Raw genomic sequence first — 8,981 nt, 5'->3', positions numbered from 1 at the left:
GACCATACGCACAATGCTTCCTCAGGATATTGTCAACGCAAGATCTGATTGTTTGCCCAAAATATGGCGGCGGAGCGTGATTTCGCGCAATGAATTTCGGCAAAATTTCTACCTGAATATAATCCATTACGTTAAGATCTGCTCAGAATGTCATCTAAGTATCTGTTAGTGTCTTTATGTTGTTTTCTTTTTAACTAAATAACAAATTTTATATGACACATGCAGTTATGGTATCCATACTAATATATATATATATATATTAATGGAAAGACGAAAATATAAGAAATTAATGTTAAAATTGAATAACAGCAAATGTATTTAAACATTTAATTACAATACTGTCTTAAACCAGAAGGAATGATCCTAAGAGGGAAGTAAGCAGTCAAGAATTCACAAATAAGGACTATCGTAGCTAATGATAATCTGATAGTTGAAAATGGAAAAGTACCGCCAATGTGGCGAAGAGATAATGTTTCAGGTTCGTTTGCAATGTTTGCTTCATCAAGTGCTGGCAACATGAATATTTGGTGTCTATATCGTAACAATCCGTTGAATCTTTGAAAGGTAAAGCACAAATACCTCCGAACAACAAACGTCTAGCCGTCAACTTTCCAGACAGGAAGTAGCTATAGAAACATCTAAGGAATGTCTTGTCAGACATTGTCGAGCTTTCTTGACCTTCCTTGAGCTTCCTTGTTGCAAGCAGTTGAAACAATCAAGGAAGAGTCTACAGGTAACTGAGTCGGTATTATTGAGTAAATTCGATTGAAATAAATATCTGGGAGAACGAGGATCAGTGGTTAGTCAGTTGCGAGGAGTTCTAAACTATCAGTCAGGGGGTGCAGAAGTACGAGATGGAATCAAAGAGAAGGGAGTGAAGTCTGGGCTTTGAGACTGCCACCATAAACGGACACCTCGTTCTAAGCAATCCGTGGTTCGCCACCTCGAAGGAGCATCTCCACGCAGTGAGAGAGACGTATTTCCACTCGAGTGATGTGTTTTGCCATTGACATATGTTTAATTATTACCATCGGACCATCCATTATGGCGAGTTGCTCCATCATAGAGCATGAATGATTAATGAGCTACATCACCCAATTCGATCCCCGTTCCTAGGAGAACGTTACGATATGGTCAAATACTTCCTTGTCCCACTGGTCTATGATACCAGCTTCACGCAACCGTCGAATAACGATGTTGAATATTTCAACGTAAAGTGAACGTTTCTCTAGTATTATACATATGTGGAAACGTAATGCATCTGCCTTCATAAGGTAGAGTTGCCGAAATGTGTTTTCATCGAGGTCCGTTGTGCTGATCTGAATCCCATTATATTTTTCAAATAAAACCGCAAAGTCACCACCAGATGCAAGATCATTAAATTCTTGCAAGGTTTTCAAAAGAATGTATTTGTTTTGGATTATTTTAAATGGTGTATCATTAGACCCTGCGAAAACACCTGGACAAGCAATATCATCAATTCCCCACGTGCGTTCAGAAACCGCAAACTCTTCTAATGTGTCTATTGCTTCATGGAAAGTTGGAACCGTAAGGAAAGAGACAAGATTGATGTTATACCTGTACACAGGAGATTTGATGTTAAAAAGAGCCATACTTGCAATTGCTGTAAGACGTTATTCGAAGGGACAGGGAAAGAAACACAAACAAGCATTCCGATGGAATTTAAGTGGGAGTATTGATAAGAACAAAATGGGGTTACTTGGTTGCGGAAAATTTTCCACTCCAGTTGAGCAAACGTAAACAGGAGAAGTGATTCGATTCGAACATAAAGAAATAATACAATCCACATGTTGGTACAGAATGACGAAAATATTGACCACAGCTTGTTTGGGTTTTGGTGTCAAAAACCTTAGGCCAACCTGTGTAAAATCTGTGGTTAATTCCAGGAAATTGTAGTTCAACTTCAAAAGGTAAACACCAGAAACTGAAACGGTAGCTTACGCTTCATCAAGATCCTTACAAGGCCAACTGATGATCCATTTTTATAAACAGTTCCAAAGCAATCCGTTACAACATTATACTCCCAGCATAAATTGTATTTTCTTGATATTTCCTTCATGAGCCTGTAGTCTCGCCCGTCGTAAATGTTGTCTCTGATAACTATCAAATGACTAATTTAACAAGCTTAGGTTAAGAAGTTTTCCATTAAAATCCAGTAGCTTGTCTTTGTACAAACTTCTAGTATTTGTGAGGAAATCACCAATATCCCATACATTGATGATGGTTTGTAAAGATTCTGGATATAAGTTGTTTCCTATGGTGTACGTTTATAATATATAGATCGTGTTATGTTTGTCTATTGGGATAGACCGCTTTTCAACCACACTGTACGGAAGTAATTTGAGAAAATTACTGTCAACAAAATTACCCAAATCTCCATTCTCGTCGAACAGAATGAAGAATTTCAACTCTTGTCGTTCAACGGATTGCTTCGCTGCACTGAGAATTGCCTGGGAAAGGTACAATATATTTTTAGATATCATGAAAAAAGTTTTATAGCCGAAATTAATAGTATCCGTGAGGAGGAGTTTTGTGATTATTTGAAGCGTTTTGCCTACTATTTTCGTTAATATGAATTATTAGTGTCAAGAAGACACATTTATTTTTGTTCTCGATTCCAATCGTGAGCTTCTCATCGCCTGTAATAGCTATGCACTTCTCAAGACAAAAATGTTACGCTATCACTTCCACAATTAAATATTGCAAATTGGAGAGTTCCAATTTCGTTTCAAGGGACCAGATGCTTCAGGAATATATACAATCAGAAAAAAAATCAATCCAGTATAAGTTCATTTCTTGGTCTGCAAAGGATGATATAATAAAGAACCGGCAAAGGTTAAATACTTTTTTTAAATTATCAGAAATGTCTATAATTTTACTTAATACATTTCTATTTTGCTAACATTCAATAAGCACTGAACAAAGACTATGAATACACATAGAGTTTGATAACTAGAAGGGAGAGATATCAAGATGAGAGTTTTCAAATTGTTTGTTTCAGAAATCACTTTTGGAAATTGTAAGTTTAAACATAATGGCTCAATTGTCATTTACTGTTACTTTATGTATTTATTCTAAATGTCCAGATTCCAAAATAAATGATTTCTTTACGTTACCGTTTTTTGCCTAAGCAGTAAGTCTAATTTGTTGATTTACTACGAGGGCCTTCGTAGGTAAACGCGGTAACATAGGGTTACTGCCATAAAGGCTGTCTCCGCGTCAGATATAAGGACGGCGGGACTGTAAACACCCGTAGTCATTTTTAGAAGGTTAGGTAAACTGAAAAGTTGTGTCCATACGTAGGATTGACGACATATTTACATGTTAACTGAAAGAGAAAGTGTTCATATTTGAATTATTTCATATTTAGCGTCGCTTCTGCCGCTTTTGTCTATCTGCAAAGATGACGGTAAGTGATGAAATGATTAAATTCATGGACAAAAAAAGCCATGCCGAGGCCGTAACCCCAGGCTCATAACTGGTGAGGAAATATTTTAAGAGAGAGAGAGAAAACAAAGAGATGTGAAACAATTTGTACAGGCAGAGAAAATAATGAGAAATAAAGTAAGCAATAAACAGATTGGGAGAGAGAAAAGAATATAAATGAAGAAATGATAAACTGAGAGAAAAGGAGAATAAATAGATAGAAAAAAACGGTAAGAAATGAAAAAGAAAGAGAAGAAGCATAAGAAAATGAGAAAGAGAAAGAAAAGGAGGAATGTGAATATTGAAGAGGGTGAAAGAGGTAAGAGAGGTGAGAGAGTAAAGAAATAAAATGGGAAGTGAATTCAGAATAGAAAATGGTGACGAATAGAGAATGTAAGAACAAACGAACAGAGTCTAAGATAAAAAAAGAGATGAAAGATAGACTGAAAATGGCACTAAAAGAATAGCAGAATAGAGGATAAGGGAGAAGTTAAGAATAAGGAGACATTTGTCTTTAATTCAGAGGAGTCCGTGGCCTCTTTGGCCTCTTTGATCCTTCCTGTGAGTGTTCATGGATTTTCTAGATACCCCTGCTCCAACTCCAATGCACTTGCAAGACGATCATAAACGAGCATGCATCTGTTTTTCGATGGATTGCGATCACGCGTCGCCGCAACGGACGGGGTGCAACAAGAGAAACAAAAGAGAAACACAAGAGTAAAATGACTAACCATCACTACTCGACGGGGAGAAAAATACGTGTTTACTGCACGAGCGAGAGTGCGATCGATCAGTTACTCAGTATCCTCCCCCCATTTTCTCTGGCACTGCCGACAGCCCCCTTGATATTCATAACTTCGTGAAGAATAAATTCACAGAACAGCATTCTTTAGTCTTCTTTATGAGCAGAAATCTAAGTATCTGCAACTATTTAGAAGATTCTTGAGACTTAAGAAGGTTCTTCCATAGGTGAGCATCTTTATATATACATTTCTTGCTCCTGGTGCGGCCTGCAATTTAGACAAACATCTTTTGTTTGATTGATTGAGTTGGTGTTTTAAGTCCACTTTATGAACAGTAAGCATCATTGAGACTAGACCTACAGGTACAGTGGAATCCGAACCAGTATGTGCCTCCACCGTATCTAATACTGTGACTGTGACTTTGACATTATTCACATTCTTCCACATATGCATGAAAGATCAACAATGAGTTTTATTGTTTCGGCCGGATGTAGAATGTGCAGTGGGTGCTATTATTGAATATATTGCATTTTTTTGTAAGATATAAATATCTGTATCATCAAAAGTAGTATAGGATGTGTAGTAAGGGACGATGTCAGTATCAATTCAAGAAATGGATTTTCGGGACGGACGCTGATGAAGCAAATGGAAATATTAATCAGTGGTTCTCTGGAACATCCTTTCTGTGTGTTCAGTTAAAATTTGAAAAAAATATTTCGACTGGTTCTAGAAGCAATCGTGACCTTCATAAGCTAACATGCAATATGCTCAAGCTTATCGCCGGGTTACGAGATCGCCTTAATGAGCTTTAGTATGAAATGCAACATGACTATGTTACTTGAATTTTGTATTTTTTCATTAACTCTAAAAAAAAAGTTGTTTGAAAATGTCATAAACGTTCCTTCTACTTTCTTTCTAAAAGTATATATGTTTTGAAGCCATCAATTGACTATTTGTGTGCAAAAATTCATAATAGAACTGTAATGGGTTATTATGGATTCTTTTTTTGGTATTTTAATGTGTGCGAAATTTCCAAAACGTTGAACTCCATGTTAAAACCATAACTACAAGCTGACTGTTTGATTTTCAAGTCTTCATATTAATCTATTTTATAATTTGTGAACTACAAATATTATGAAAATTTATAATATTTTTCACTTATAATAATAATGTAATGGTACATGTTCCACAAAAAACTCATGGCATATAAAAACCTTCATATATATAAATGTATTATTTTGACATTTTAGGATTTTCAGGACAAAGTGACATGCAAAAAGCGACACATGTTTCACATACATTTTCAATTTGCTTACCTGATATTTAAAGTGATAAATATTATAAATTTTCATATTATTTTTAGTTCAAAAATTATAAAATAGATTAATATGAAGACTTGAACATCAACCAGTCAGCTTATAGTTATGATTTCAACCAGGCCAGGACTGACCCACCATGACTCCGGTCTAAATCCCGATATGCCCTTTCGGAAACACGAATTCCGTGCCTATTATTTTCCGCTGCTCACAATTGCTCACAGACATAGCAGTGCTGAATATACATTTTATCTTTTGCGGCCTACTGGATTTCCACGGAGGCGAGCATCCTGGTCAACGGACCGGGGTCGCCAAACCGGGAGACTCTCCTTCGATGATAGCACCATAACCTTATTTCTGATTACACAAACATGGTCATGGACATCCAGAGGACATGGACATGGAAAACAGGAAAATGAACGTACATTTATAAATTATCTATTTCACACATAACTTCATTTCAGTCAAAGTAATTTGTGTTAATTATTATAAATTGGTTGCAGAAACAATAATTTTAGACTGAAATAGTGTTTTTTCAGGGGGAATCCCTATTATTGGGGGAACATATGCCTCCTTTGCTCCCATGGAAAATAATTACTTTGCTTGCCCCCTGCTTGGAAAAAATCCTGCGTACGTACAGGTAGATGTCAGTTCAAAGCCCCACAACGCACTTCAACGTCTCTACCATCTGTGAGGGCCTCTTTTTTCTCTTGGAAGAGGAACGCAAGGCCGTTTGTACCTTACAGCCTGTGGAAATGGCCCCCACTTCCCTGGTTTCTATCCGGCTCTCTGGAATACTTCCCTGTTATAATCCTTTCAAATCTCTCCTTCCACACCTCTCCCTAGGTGTCTCCCAAGCAGATTTATAATATAGCCGGAATTACGAAAGTAGGGGATTCATATAACATTTATATTTTTAGTCCGTAGAGTCGTATACAAGTACAGAAAGTGACTAAATAACTGGTAAAACATGGTGCTATTTCTCAGGGAGTTAAATTCAGCAAATTGCAACATTATCTACTAGTATTGATTTCAAGGCTTTTAATATACGTGTTTTACATAAATATTTACATACCGCTTCCATGTGTGCATTGATAAAATCAACAAAACTCTAATTCCAAATTGCTCACCACTGGCACTTCCTTTATCTCGGAGTTAGCATAACTATCTCCGCGGGCTTACCCTCAGCTTAAACGATACTCCATTCATTACAATGCGTCTCCTTACAACTTTACATATTTTCTTTGGACATTATTTCTCTGTATCTACACAATCAAAGATTTTCTAAAGAGGACTTTGGGACAGTAACGTGTTTTGGCTTACACCAAATGCTAAATTTTTACTATCAGTCTAGCCACCGCAAGTGGACATAACTGGAGGAAAGTTCCTCGTCGCATAGAAGGTGGGAAATAACTGCTTGTTTTAAAGCCCAATTGACCCTATTTATTGTGTGGAGTACGTGGACGTTTACCCCGTAGAACTGGAATTTTCCACAGCAACGGTCTCTCGAAAGACAGCTCCCCCAACTGGGAGGGTAAAAATCAGGGGAAGCTAATGTCGCCGACCTTTTCACAAAAGGCAGCCATCACAAAAACATTTCGGTGGTGTTCATAACACAGAATCTTTTCCACCAAGGAAAAAATTGCAGGGGCATTTCGTTGAACGTGAAGCACTTTGTTATTTTTAAAAATCCTCGAGATATAAACCAATTCACTGATTTGCACGACAAATTCATCCTCACCGCATGAAGGAACTCGAAAAAGTATATATAGATATCTCTCACAGTCAACACCGGAGCCTTTACGTTATCAGACAGACGTTTTCAACCAGAGTTACTCAACTGTATATCTTCCTCAGGAATGTTTAAAACATCGAGATGAGGAAAACGAGGAAGACACGTACCAACTCACGTTCTAAGAGGAATAGACATTTGACTTCTTTCAAGAAACATTCAACTTTCTTGAACGTGTTGAAAAATTCACCTCCCAAAATCCTTAAATCATTATTGAAAAGTGCTCCGAAAAAGACAATACGTTTCATCAGCGAATGCTGCCTGAACGTTTTAAAAAGAGACGTGAAAATTAATCTGTCCGCAAAACGCCGTCTGACACCTTACAAGTCGGTCATACGCAATCTTGTGAAACCGAAAGTGAACATCGAGAAACGCAGAAAGCTTCTTGTTCAGAAAGGAGGATTTCTACCTTTACTTCTACGCTCCTTGTTATCGGGTCTTCTCGGTACTCTCATTCCTCATTGAGAAATTACATTTTCTTACAAAAAGATGATCGTCCTTTCACCGGAAGAGTTAGCACGTATTCATGGTTCCGAATTGTCTGTAACTCAAAAATTATCCGTTCTAGATAAGAAGATGAATGATATTCTAAACATGAAAATATATATGACGATCAAAAGTGGCGTCTTTACTGAAAGGTACTGGACGAGTATTTATGGCTGAGTCGAAAATCCAGAGAACCATTACAGATTCCTATTGTTCAAGATAACGACGGTTCTTCTACTATTTCACCAGAATCGACTTATTTTCCTCAGAACCTGGCAGAGACATTACCCCGTAATACACGTCATCAGTTACTGAATATCATCGATGAGTCCCAATCTACGTCACAACATTTGATAGACGAACGTCAGGAAAAAAACACTTCCTGATCCGATAACATTGAACTTCTCATCGTCGCCAACGGAAAGCCCTGACCGTCTCATCGACAGAAGAAGAAGAAAAGGAAGTGATCGTCCGTGTTTCCAGGAAATCTACACCTTTTCTGAGAACACCTGACGCTTACAAACTGGTTCATCTGAGAAAAAGCCTTAGACAGAGAGATCAGTCATGGGAGTCCCTAAGTTGAAACAGAATAAAATTATCACCAAAATATATTACGATCCCCGACACCATGCTTCATTCTCATCTGTAGATCGTCTGTGGAAAGCTGTACGGGATAAATATATTTCCCGCGATACGGTGAAATAATGGCTGATGCATCAGGAAACCTACACTCTCCACAAACCTGCGAGAAAAAGGTTTCGTCGAAATCGTTACAATGTATGGAACATAGACATGCGTTGGGAAGCTGATCTCAACGACATGACCTCTCTACCAAAACATATCGACGGATACAAATATCTTCTGACAGTGATCGACGTATTTTCAAAATATGCCTTTGCGTTACCGCTAAGAAATAAAAACAAGCAATTCGGTAACCGAAGCTTTCAATACTATTTTCAAAGAAAACAGACGGAAACCTGTCACACTACAGACCGACCAAGGAACGGAATTTACAAATTCAACATTCCAGAATTTTTTTAAAAATGAACATGTACAATTCTCGACAGCAACAAATTATCCTGTGAAAGCAAGTGTAGTGGAACGTTTCAACAGAACATTAAAAGAACGGATGTGGAAATATTTCACCTCAAAAAAGACAAGACGTTACGTAGATATTTTACCGCATCTTCTCTACAA

The sequence above is a fragment of the Lepisma saccharinum genome, chromosome 22 (genome assembly GCF_977018435.1).
Source record: "Lepisma saccharinum chromosome 22, izLepSacc3.1, whole genome shotgun sequence".
In the NCBI taxonomy this organism is placed as follows: Eukaryota; Metazoa; Arthropoda; class Insecta; order Zygentoma; family Lepismatidae; genus Lepisma; species Lepisma saccharinum.
Note: the sequence above shows the minus strand (reverse complement) of the source record.